The following is a 12,698-nucleotide window of genomic DNA, read 5'->3' on the forward strand; positions in this document are numbered from 1 at the left end:
AATCCTATATGCTCGTACCTTAGTTAGGAGTCTGCAGTGGGGCACCGACTCAAACGCTTTCCGGAAGTCAAGGAATATAGCATCCGTCTGATACCGCCGGCCGGCCGAAGTGGCCGTGCGGTTAAAGGCGCTGCAGTCTGGAACCGCAAGACCGCTACGGTCGCAGGTTCGAATCCTGCCTCTGGCGTGGATGTTTGTGGTGTCCTTAGGTTAGTTAGGTTTAACTAGTTCTAAGTTCTAGGGGACTAATGACCCCAGCAGTTGAGTCCCATAGTGCTCAGAGTCATTTGAACTATTTGATACCGCCGGCCGGAATGCCCGTGTTGTTCTAGGCGCTACAGTCTGGAACCGAGCGACCGCTACGGTCGCAGGTTCGAATCCTGCCTCGGGCATGGATGTGTGTGATGTCCTTAGGTTAGTTAGGTTTAATTAGTTCTAAGTTATAGGCGACTGATGACCTCAGAAGTTAAGTCACATAGTGCTCAGAGCCATTTGAACCATCGTCTGATACCCTTCACACATGGTTCGCAAGATGTTTTAGAATCCGGAATAAAATCTACGTGCTTTCAGAAAGAAAAGTGTTGCAATAGTTATTGAACGGCCCTCGCATCTTCTCCATCCTCGTGGCGATGGACAAGTATTATTACAATCATTAATAGAGACGTGAGCCACAATGTCACAGGTGTATAGACGCTACGTCAGGGACACTCGTACGTTTGCGAGCAGAGCAGCGAGCGGAAAACTCCCGCCGGCAGCGGGTATCGCCGTTTCGGCGCCCGACTGACGCATCGCAGTCCCGCTGCCAGGCTATTTATACAGCGCGGCGCAGTGGCACACCGCCGCACACCACCACTGCTGCCACTCTCGCGACCTCAGTACCTGGCATCGCGGCCGTGGCATTGTTCTCGCGGGGGACCCTGAGGGACGGAACCACAGAGGAGCCATTCTCAGGGCGCTTCCTCGGCAGCCGCCAGCGAAATCCACTGAGCAGACCCTACTCGGCGGGTACACTGCGCAGCTGGAGCACTTCCACTAAACAAACTCAGAGTGAGCAGTGAGCAGCAAGGACACTCATCGCTTCGAGGTAACCTACCAAACGTTCTTAAAAATAGGTGCTCAAGAAGCAAATTGGAGTAAGTTGTCAGTTCCTTACTCTATTTCATTCCATTCATCTTTCTCTGTTGTTCTGGCGGTACCGTCACAGCCGGCCGGGGTGGCCGAGAGGTTCTAGGCGTTACAGTCTGGAACCGCGCGACCACTACGGTCGCAGGTTCGAATCCTGCCTCTGGCGTGGATGTGTGTGAAGTCCTTAGGTTATTGATTGGCGACTCCATGGCGTGTTGTGTGCACCACGACCAAACAGTGGATAGAATTGGAAAGAAAATCAGCATTAGCCGTATTATGTTGTTTTATTGTCAGCAAAATCGATTTTCGGTCACTTAGTGACCATCCTCAGTGCTGTAATATACAATTAAAATTGGTAGGCACTGGTATCAAGCTATAACCACAGGCTTAGAGCGATTAAATAAATCACATGTGATCGTTCTAAGCTTGTGGTTATAGCTTGATACCAGTGCCTACCAATTTTAATTGTATATTACAGCACTGAGGATGGTCACTAAGTGACCGAAAATCGATTTTGCTGACAATAAAACAACAAAATACGGCTAATGCTGATTTTCCTTACAATTCTGTCCTTAGGTTAGTTAGGTTTAAGTAGTTCTGAGTCTAGGGGACTTCAGATGTTAAGTCCCATAGTGCTCAGAGCCATTTGAACGATTTTTGGTGCCGTCATAGTCGTACGCCTACAGTAATGAACGACACAGTATGTCAGTTTGAAAATACAGTGGGTCATAAAAGTTCAGTCTCACGTATCGGAAAGCCCCTTTGAAATGAAATATAGTTGAGGAGCCCAAATAGGGTTCTCATTTTTTAATGTTTTTTTGGCTACGGCCGCTGAGCGTTACACCTTTTCGTGCTTAAGTGAGTTTACTTCAGAGCCTTGTTTCGAGATAATCTTGGAAATTCCACGATAAAAAATACGATCTACAGGTCCGTGACAAAGGGTGAGTCACGTAAGACGTAACACCCCTTTTATTTCGTGAACGGCTCCAGAGATCTAACCGAAGTTTCTGGCAAATAGTAGTACGCTAAGGGTATTCAATACAGAATCTTAACACTTCTATCGATGAAGATAACTGAAGCAACTATCATTTTTTAAATAGAACGACATATTTTTAACGGCATGCGAAGGCACTTAAAAAGAAGAGTATGGTGATATAGTGCTTGTTAATTCAGAGATAGAAACACTTCCCAAAAGAATCCCAGAAATATTCTGAAATTCAGTAGGAATTAGGGCGAATTCGGCTGTTGCATTGTTAACACGCTCATGCCGAGCTATTTCACTGTATCAAGTCTTTCGATTGTGTTTTGTCTGTACTCCAGGACTAACAGGAACTGCGTTGACTGTCCTCAGATCGTATCTGCTATAATAAATGGTTCAAATGGCTCTGAGCACTATGGGATTTAACAAAAAAAAAAATTCAAATGTGTGTGAAATCTTATGGGACGTAACTGCTAAGGTCATCAGTCCCTAAGCTTACACACTACTTAACCTAAATTATCCTAAGGACAAACACCCACACCCATGCCCGAGGGAGGACTCGAACCTCCGCCGGGACCAGCCGCACACTCCATGACTGCAGTGCCTTAGACCGCTCGGCTAATCCCGCGCGGCGGGACTCAACTACTGTGGTCATCAGTCCCCTAGAACTTAGAACTAATTAAACTTAACTAACCTAAGGACATCACACACATCCATGCCCGAGGCAGGATTCGAACCTGCGACCGTAGCAGTCGTGCGGTTCCAGACTGAAGCGCCTAGAACCGCTCGGCCACCGCGGCCGGCTCTGCTTTAACATTTCTTGCATGTAGGCATATACAGCACTGCTGAGAAGTTCGACGTGCTACTTCAATATGGCAAATGTCAAACAAATGCTGTCGGAATGGTAACTGATGAAACGACACTGGTTTCCACAAAAACCTGGAAATGTACGCACATTTTAAACACATTTCTTAAGCCGCATCTGATGCACCAGAACCCAGCATATGGCGCAATGCCGAATACAAAACTTATGGCTTACCCTGTACGTATGTCTTATAGAAAATGAGGTTTTTTTATGTTAGGTTAGCTCGGCTCTACGCACTATGGGACTGAATATGTGAGGTCATCAGTCCCCTAGACTTAGAACTACTTACGCCTAACTAACCTAACGACATCACACACATCCATCCCCCAGGCAGGATTCGAACCTGCGACCGTAGCAGCAGCGTTGTTCCGGAATAAGGCGCCTAGAACCACAGCGTCCGGATTATGTTAGGTTGGTGCATAAATTCATAGCTTTTTTGTTTTGCATGTTGGTATTCCGGTCGCTATGGGTTTGAGTTCAGTAGCCAGCCGTTGTGGCCGAGCGGTTCTAGGCGCTGCAGTCTGGAACCGCACTGCTGCTACGGTCGCAAGTTCGAATCCTGCCTCGGCATGGATGTGTGTGATGTCCTTAGGTTAGTTAGGTTTAAGTAGTTCTAAGTCTAGGGGACTGACGAGCTCAGATGTTAATTCCCATAGTGCTTAGAGCCATTTGAAGCATTTTTGAGTTCAGTAGGGAGATAAAGTAGTGGAGACAGCCAGGAACATTTGCTCCGTGTATGAAGGTGGTGCGAATGGACAGAGCACTGCAAGAAAATGTTTCGTTTTAAGAAGGATCGTTTTGACATTAGTGACTCTCAGCGTTCAGGAAGACCGTCCGCGTGTGATGAAAATCGTTCAGACGTACTAATGGGCAATGGTCTGCGTCAGTGTACTCAAGAAATGACAAATGTGATGAACTGTGATCATTCTAATATCGTGCGGCATTTGCATGCGATGGGGAAGGTTCAAAAATAGGGTTTATGGGTACCGCATGCTCTAAGCCAAAATCACAAGAATCAGCAGATTCCGAACACCGAGCATTCCTATGCTGTATCGATACTGGTCACGACAAACGCTATACTTATGCTAACATAGGGAAACGAAAGGCATGGTTGAGGCCAACAAAGCAGCAAAACACGATACAATGATCTGCACACATCCACAAACGACGATGTTATCCGTTTGGTGGAGCAGTGACGGTGTGCCGTGCTACGAACTGCATCCCTGAATTGTAACTATGACCACTGATATTTACTGTCAACAACTGAGACGTCTTGCATACGCAATCGAAGAACAACAACCAGGAAGACTATATGAACTGTTGCTACTCCACGATAATTCCCGCCCGCATACTGCTAGACTGACAGAAAACGCTGTACAGGGGTTGGTCTGGGAAGTCATTCTACAGCCACTTTATTCACCTGACTTTGCATCCTCAGATTTTCACCTTCTCCGCTCTCTGTCAAACTACCTTCAAGGAACTTCCGTCCCGGATGAAAATGCGCACCGAAGTCGCCAACTTCTTTGCCTCAAAACCACGTGATATCTACACCCGCGTTGGCAGACTGTTGTAAATAGTGAAGGGGAATTTATTATCGGTGGCTAAAGTCTCTCTTAAGCGTATCTGTTGTGTTTATTAAACTTACGGAAAAACACTAAGAACTTATGCACCAACCTAAATAATGAAACGTGTTAGGTCATTCAGATGAGCGCCAAAAAGGAATGCGTTACTCTTCGGCTACACAATAAACCAGTCAAACTACACGCTATAAATTCAACTGAATACAATTACGAACACCTTAAACTGGATAGAACACAGAGAGAATGTTTTGAGGAAGGCGAACCAAAGACTGCGATTTATTGGCTGAACACTTAGAAGATGCAATAGATCTGCATGTCCGTCCTCTACTTACCAGACAGGATTAACCAAGTGCATCGAGACAGAAATAAGGACACACAGGATTCGGGGTGGTCATCATTAAAACAAAGGCATTCCTCGTTGCTGCGGGATCTTGGCACGAAATTTCAATCACCATCATTCTTCTTCGAATGCGAAAATATTTTGTTGACGCCGACCTACGTAGGAAGAAACGACCATCATTATAAAATAAGGGAAACCAGAGGTCGCACGGAAAGATATAGGTGTTCGTTTCTTCCGTGCACTGCTCGGAAGAGAAATACAGAATTATTGTGAAGGAGGTTCGATGAACCATCTGCCAGGCACTTGAGTGTGATTTGCAGAGTATCGATGCCGGTGTAGATGTAGGCCTGTATTGCTGCATATAACGACGGGGCCCTGCGTGAGAGCTGTGCTTGGTGCTGTTTATACCGCAACAGCCGAAAAAAATTTTTGAAATGGCTCTGAGCACTATTGGACTTAACATCTGTGGTCATCAGTCCCCTAGAACTTAGAACTACTTAAACCTAACTAACCTAAGGACATCACAAACACCCATGCCCGAGGCATGGTAGCGCGGTTCCGGACTGAAGCGCCTAGAACCACTCGGCCACTAAGGCCGGCGGAACAACCGACTCTGGCCGTATTCCTTTCCAATCCAGTGAGTTTCTCTGAATCTTCTTGCCAAAGATTTCAACGTCAATACTAACAGATGCTGTATCACTGTAACTGACTTTCCTAGAAGAAAGCTGTGAAAAGTATACGAACCCATTATAAAATTAGTTGTTTCAATATCTCGGTTGACAGGCCTCTCAGAGTTCAGAACACTATGCGTACAAAACATTACGTACCCCTCGGCGTACTATAAACTGCGGAAAACCATATACAGTGACCAAGAGAGTAACACGCGTGTTGAGTTCGTAGTGTATGTACGTCGATGCGCTGTACAGCGAAACAGACGCAGTATGTTAAATAACTACAGTTCTATTCCTTTTAAAACGCTTGTAAAAATGCAAAAGCAAATTGCAAGAGATCTCGGTTTACACTCTGCATAGAGGGATTCACATTTAGAAATAAAAACCTGTCTACATTGTGAAAATCAAATGTTATATGTGTTTGGATGCCTGACAGTGCCCATTATTTCTCAGGTAATTGTGAACCGATGCACGTCTAAATAACACGCAGTTGTCCCGTGATTTACGAGCATCATTCGCTTTAGTACACTGTTCGACAGTGACAGTAACTGTAGCATTCGAAGAAGCAACCTTTCTGGAAGTGAAATAGTCAATAATTGAACTTTTGTTTCCTGAGCCAATGTAGATGGAAGACTACCCACTGTACGCTTGCCCATCTTTATAGGAATGATGTGCAGTTTGTGAGCTGCAGGATTTGATTTGTTAGTAATGTGTCATGATTTGCCGTTAGGCGACTGTAGTGGTACGGCGACATAGGGTTGAAACACAGTAATCGGTGTGCATTACAATTGCAGGCAGTCAACATGGGTCTGGGACAATGTGGGCAGGGCTTTGTTCGTAAAACTGTTTCATCAAAACAGCAATAATGCTGCTTCTCTTCGCGAGTTTCGACGTATTACGAGACACGGAGAGGTCCTCCTTCCGGACCGGAGTTGAAGAACATGATTCTGAAGTTCGAATTAACTGGCAATTTGGTTATTTTTCCTAAGAGAGACCGACAGCCAATGGAGTCATAAATTGTTGAAGAAGTTTCTGTTGCCATGGCTGAGGACGCTGGATGCAATGTGTGATCGTCAAGCAGTGCACCACCTGTGTCACGACAGCTGAACATTCCATGGTCCACTGTTCGGAAAATACTTCAAACAACTCTGAAATTATGTCTCTAGTGCAGTACCTGGCTGTCATGGATGCAGAACATTGTAAGGAATTAACTGTTACCCCCTCTCGCGTCGAATTTAAAATATATTTCTTTGAATGATTTAGTCATTATTTCTCACCTGCATGTCCTTACTAAATGTTCCTACTAAGTTTCATCAGCCTACGATAAGTAGTTTTTCATGGACGCCCCCTCAAGTAGCGAAGGTTCGATTATATCCACCCCGTGTGTGTAGGACGTATCGATCATTGTGGCGAAGAAACTTTGTGCTGTAGAGGTAAAAGAACCCTTCGTCACACATTCTATCGTGTCTTGTACAGTGTATATGTTGCTCCAAACGCAAGACAGAAGATGATACGTGGGTTCTGGCTATACCGAGAGATCTCTTGAAGTAGTGCATTTTTTGCGTTGATGCGGACTAGAATACAAAATAATTTTGACATAGTTGCATTATCTATCATGAGGCTCAAATAAAACATGGTACAAATATTGCTAGGATTTTGCTGACACTTGACAGTTTGGTATAGGAGTGGCAGACATTCCTCATCTTTTTCTGGAGACATTATCAGAGGCCTAAACTACTCAGGAATCTGTTACAGTCTGTTGCAGTCAAACAAGCTCAGTGATGCAGACTTCATAAACAACCTTTCAGTAACTTACAGGAATATATCTTGAACACGTATTCATCATGCACTGTCAGTCATGGATATAATCGTTAGTGACTTGTCAGGCACGCCTTATCGTCAACATGTACTCTCCGCCAATATTGATGCCACCGTAGCAATTTCTTTATTGTCGTCCTGTGTCTATCCACAGATTGCTAACTCCTTTTGCCATATTTGCTACTGTTGTCGTTTTCAGTCCGAGGACTGGTTTGAACCATCTCTCCACGATGGTGTATCCAGTGCAAGCCTGTTCATCTCGACATAACTCCTGCGACCTGTATTAGAGCTGGATCTCTCTCGACAATTTTTACCTCTCGAGCGTCATTCCATTACTAAACTGAGATTCCATCATACCTTAAGCTATGTCCTATCAACGGATTCTTTCTTTTAGTCAGTATGTGCCATAAATTCGTTTTTTCCCCAGTTCGGTTCAGTACCTCCAATAACCAAATTCTGAAAGCAAAAGCGACAAAATACAAGGAGAGAAAGGTTATACATTACGTGTACAGGAACTAGACTGAAGTTTTAAGAGTCGAAGCGCCTGAAAGGGAAGACATTAAAGTTCAGAGAAAAGAAATGAACACTTCGGTATTTGCAGATGACCGCGCAATTCTGTCAAGGGCGGCAAAGTACTTGAAAGTTGAGCTGAATGGAGATCTATCCATCTAATCTTCGGCATTCTTCTGCAGTACCACATAGAAAAACCTTCTATTCTCTTTTTCTTCGTTTTCATCTTGTCTGTACTGTTTGTTGTCCACGTTTCACTTTCGTACATGACTGCACTCCAGAAATGACTTCTGAACACTTATAACACATACATATTCGATGTCATCAGATTTATCTTTTTCAGAATGTTTTCCTTTCTGTTGCCAGTCTGCATTTTATGTCCTTCAACATCACCTGATTTAATTTAACTGCATTCAAATATCCTTCTTCACTGGTATTCATCTTCTAACGCGTTTTAAAGACACTACCCGTTCCCTTCAATTGCTTTTCCAAACGCTTTACCGACTCTGCCAGTACTACAAGGACATCGGAGTACACTGAAGCATTATTTCATTTTGAACTTTAATGTCTTTTCCAAATGTCTTCTAGGCGTCCTTTATTGTTCTCGGTGTGCAGATTTATTAAGATCTGGGATGAGCTACAACTCTGTCTGCACCACTGTTCCCCTTTTATGTCCTTCGACTCCTACAACTCGTCTAGTTCCAGTACAAGTTGCACACAGTGTTTCATTCCCTGTATTAATACCCTTATTACTTTCAGAATTTCAGATGGTATACTGCAGTCACATTCTAGAAATCTAGAAATACTACAGGCGTAGGTTTACCTTCTTTGGTCTGTTTTCTGGTATACATCGTAAGACCAGTGTCGTCTCGCGTATGCCAACATTTCTATGGAAACAAAACGGATCCCTCCGAGGTTGGTCTCTACCAGTTTTTCCATTTCTGTGTAAACAATTTGTGTCAGTGTTTTGGTCCAAAAGGCTCTAAGCACCATGGGACTTAAGATCTGAGGTCATCAGTCGCCTAAACTTGGAACTACTTAAACCTAACTAACCTAAGGACATCACACACATCCATGCCCGAGGCAGGATTCGAACCTGCGACCGTAGCAGTAGCGCGGTTCTTGACTGAAGCGCCTACAACGGCCACAGCGACCGGCTCACAAGTAAACCCTCCATACTGTAAATCACGGTTTTCCATGCGCTTCAAATATGTTGTAAAGGCGCTTACCCTGAATACCTGACTAGCCGGTTTTTTAGCGACGGGCCTTGGTTGTGAGAAAATCGATATTGAAGTTCATTGCGCGCTTTGTATACGTGTAACATTATATATATTCCGAGCAAGCCAGCGTAGCGCAGCGGTAAAGGTTCACGGCTACTACGCTGGAGGTACTGTGTTCTGCTCGTGTAGTTTTTTTTTTTTTTTTTTTCAAAATCGGCCGAATTTTTCAATTTGATTTGAAAGAAAATCGACATTATAAAGATATATTCTGTTATTAATTTTCTCAAACATTCATTCCGTTTGTGGTTCGCAGTTGGAGTTCCAAATATTCGTACAACAGTCGCTTCTTGTATTACCTGAAATCGATCTCCACCCTTTGTCGTCCCCTCTCCCGTGAATACTGACCGAGCGAGATGGCGCAGTGGTGAGACACTGGACTCGCATTCGGGAGGACGACGGTTCAATACCGCGTCCGGCCATCCTGATTTAGGTTTTCCCTGATTTCCCTAAATCACTCCAGGCAAATGCCGGGATGGTTCCTTTGAAAGGGCACGGCCGACGTCCTTCCCCTTCTTTGCCTAATCCAATGAGACCGATGACATCGCTGGCTGGTCTCCTTCCCCAAACAACCCAACCCCAACCCCGTGAATACTGTTAGCCGTAATGGGAAGCCCAGCTCCTAGTTGCGGCCAATTAGGATGCGAGTTGCATTCCTTTACGTTCGCATCTAACTACAGCGTCAGTTGCTCGCAAAGCGTCTCTAGTGCCGCGTGTTAGAAAAATTCTGTGAAATGGAAGAACCAAGTGTTTCTGCAGTAGTGGAGCCAGAAGAAGATCCACAAGTAGAGGAGTTGAACGAATAATCAAAAGGCGAAATCACAAATATCATTAAATATGCCGTAAATCCCATCCGCGATTTGAATCTCGCAACGAATACACCGCCTAGCGTGATCTCTGCCAATACCGTTGCAGCTGGTGATGACATATGTATCGCAATACGGGACCTCTTGGCCGAAAGACAGATCATTAATGATTATGAATTGATAGAGTTCAAAGAAGAAGATGAATTGGGGGAATATGATGCGAACCACAAACGGAATGAATGTTTTAAAAAATTAATAACTGAATATAGCTTTATAATTTCTCACACCTTACACTGTTTGCTGATATTCTTTGAAATAAAACTGAAAAATTGGTCGATTTTATAAAAAGAAAATTACACGAGTAGGATTCGAACACGGTACCTCCAGCGCTGTAGCCATGAACTTTTACCGCTGCGCTACGCTGACTTGCTCGAAATATATGTTACGTTACAGGTATACAAATCGTGCAATTATCTTCAAAATCAGTTTTTTCAAAATCCAAGTCCCATCGATAAAAAGCCGGATAGCCAAGTACTCTGGGTAAGGACCTCTAAAACATATTAGAAGCGCATAAAAATACGTGATTTACAATATGGAGGGTCCCCTTGTCAGTGTTTTGCAGCCACGACTTATCACATTGCTAATTTGGCAATATTTACACCTGTCAGTACCTTATTCTTCACATTAGGAATGACTACATTCGTCTTGTAGTCTCAGGGTATTCCATCTGTCTCAAATACGAGGAGCGTTCAATAGACAATACAACACATTTTTTTCTTGGCCACTTTCGCTTGACAAAAGGCGAAATTTTTTATGAGACATCGTGAAATTTTCCCTCTTCAGCGTCTACAGTTTCATGACGTTCCAACAGGTGGCTGCGCTATACGTAGCCTTCAAAATGGCGTCTGTAACGGAGGGATGTTCCAAGCATAGAGTAAATATCTCTGGAGTGAGCATTGCGTTCTGCGCATGTTGTCAACATTAAACCAGGATTGTCACGTGTTTTCGGGACTTCGCTGTGCGAGTGTGCTTTCCGCAGAGTTTGAAGTTTATAATATCAAGAGTTTTTGTTGTGCTTTCACCGTTTGTTGATAGTGTAATAGCGATAGTGAATTACTGTTGTTGCTACGAATACAAAGAAAAATATGTGAAAGGAGGGATAGTAACTTTTCATGGGTACTCTGTTTAAAAATTTCGAGACGCATTATAATTAAGGCTTGATTCTGTAGACCTATTTTTCTACGATTTTATGACTATATAATAGATATTACGGCTCTTACAAAAGCCTGCAAACAACCGCTTCCTCTTTTAAATTTTCTAGTGGAACAGGAAAGGGAATGGTTAGTTGTTTCAGCAAATACTATCCTCCATGCATTTATCAGTGACTTGTCTATTATGTATATAGATTTGAAAGATGTGAGACAGATAAATTCAACAGAGTGGGAGTCTGTAGTTGTCTTCGTATAATATGTGTGTCCAAATCTTTTTGTTTACTGTAAAGTTACAGTAGGAGACCAAGTTAAGTGTGTCTAGGACATGGAGAATGATTATTTGTGGTTTATATTTTAGTTTCCCGAAGGACGAACAATGAGTAAAGATGTGGCTCCAGAAAATAAGTAGGAGTAATTTTGTCCCCACAAAATATTCCAAAGTATGTTCAAAACACTTTGAAGAGGAATGTTAGGCAGAGAAAAATTTGGACGTGTGTGGCTGAAGGTAGATGCTATACCAACTATTTTTAATTTTCCACAGCACCTACTACCAATTTCTGCATTCATCTTAAATACATTTTCTGCATAGATCAAATAAAAAACACAATACTGTAGCTAATCAAAGTACACATTCATCTTCATTGGTGTATTTTGCCTTCAATTTATTTTCTTCGCCATTTGATTAAGAAGCGTAAAATATTAGTAAACGTGTCCCCAAACTCTTTCATTTGTGTCACTTTCCACTTCCCTTAATGGTGTTATATGAGTTGACTGTTACATGACCAACAGTATTTGCTTTACAGTACATTTATTCTCCGATCGCCTTTTTTTCCCCCTTGTTACTCAGTCTACTATTTATTTAATAAACTGGGAGCAAGTACGTAAAATGAGTTAAATAAACACTTCAAAGTGTCATCAGTAAGAAAAATTGTGCTTTAGGTCGCAAAAACGAGAAAATAAATACGCAGAAATAGCAGAAAAAAGGACGATTTAGCAGGGATATAATCGCTAATGTGTGGCAAATTCGGTGTTTTTCGGACACTTGCAAAAGTACTAGCGTACTGTCAAGTCGTTTTGCAAGACTATCACTGCAAAAATGTACGTCAGGCTCTGTAATACCATAAAGTGCCGTATCATACCGAAAAATCGAGTGCATCTGATCTGTGACACCTATCGCAAAGAAGCAAAATGCAGTATCACTTGACCTTAAAAGTTACGTAGCTGGTTTATTCCCGGTATCAAATGGATACTGTTAAAATGTCTGCGCAACATATATAAATATTCCACGACACGTACGAAAAGAATCCGTCTGTACTATGGATGTAGTGACATTCGAAATATACAGGGCACTATACGGACAAACGCACGACGTCCCGAGAACACGTGACCAGGCCGGCAATGTATGTTGACAACACAAAATCTGTTCTGCGCATGTGAATGCTCACTCCAGAGATATTTACTCTATGGTTCCAAGCAGAGAACTGTCAAAGAGTGTGTTTTTGCGGAACACAAGAGC

General features: G+C 43.1%; 1 protein-coding gene across 1 annotated transcript in view; it reads left to right on the plus strand.

Moving 5' to 3' along the window:
- Positions 1 to 848: 848 nt before the first annotated feature.
- Positions 849 to 12,698, plus strand: part of LOC124800375 — a 108,266-nt gene continuing 96,416 nt past the window's right edge. The window contains exon 1 of the mRNA XM_047262991.1: positions 849 to 1,084. The gene's annotated coding sequence lies outside the window, so the exon portion shown is untranslated. The remainder of the gene's footprint in view (positions 1,085 to 12,698) is intronic.

The sequence above is a fragment of the Schistocerca piceifrons genome, chromosome 1 (assembly GCF_021461385.2).
Source record: "Schistocerca piceifrons isolate TAMUIC-IGC-003096 chromosome 1, iqSchPice1.1, whole genome shotgun sequence".
NCBI classification, from domain to species: Eukaryota; Metazoa; Arthropoda; class Insecta; order Orthoptera; family Acrididae; genus Schistocerca; species Schistocerca piceifrons.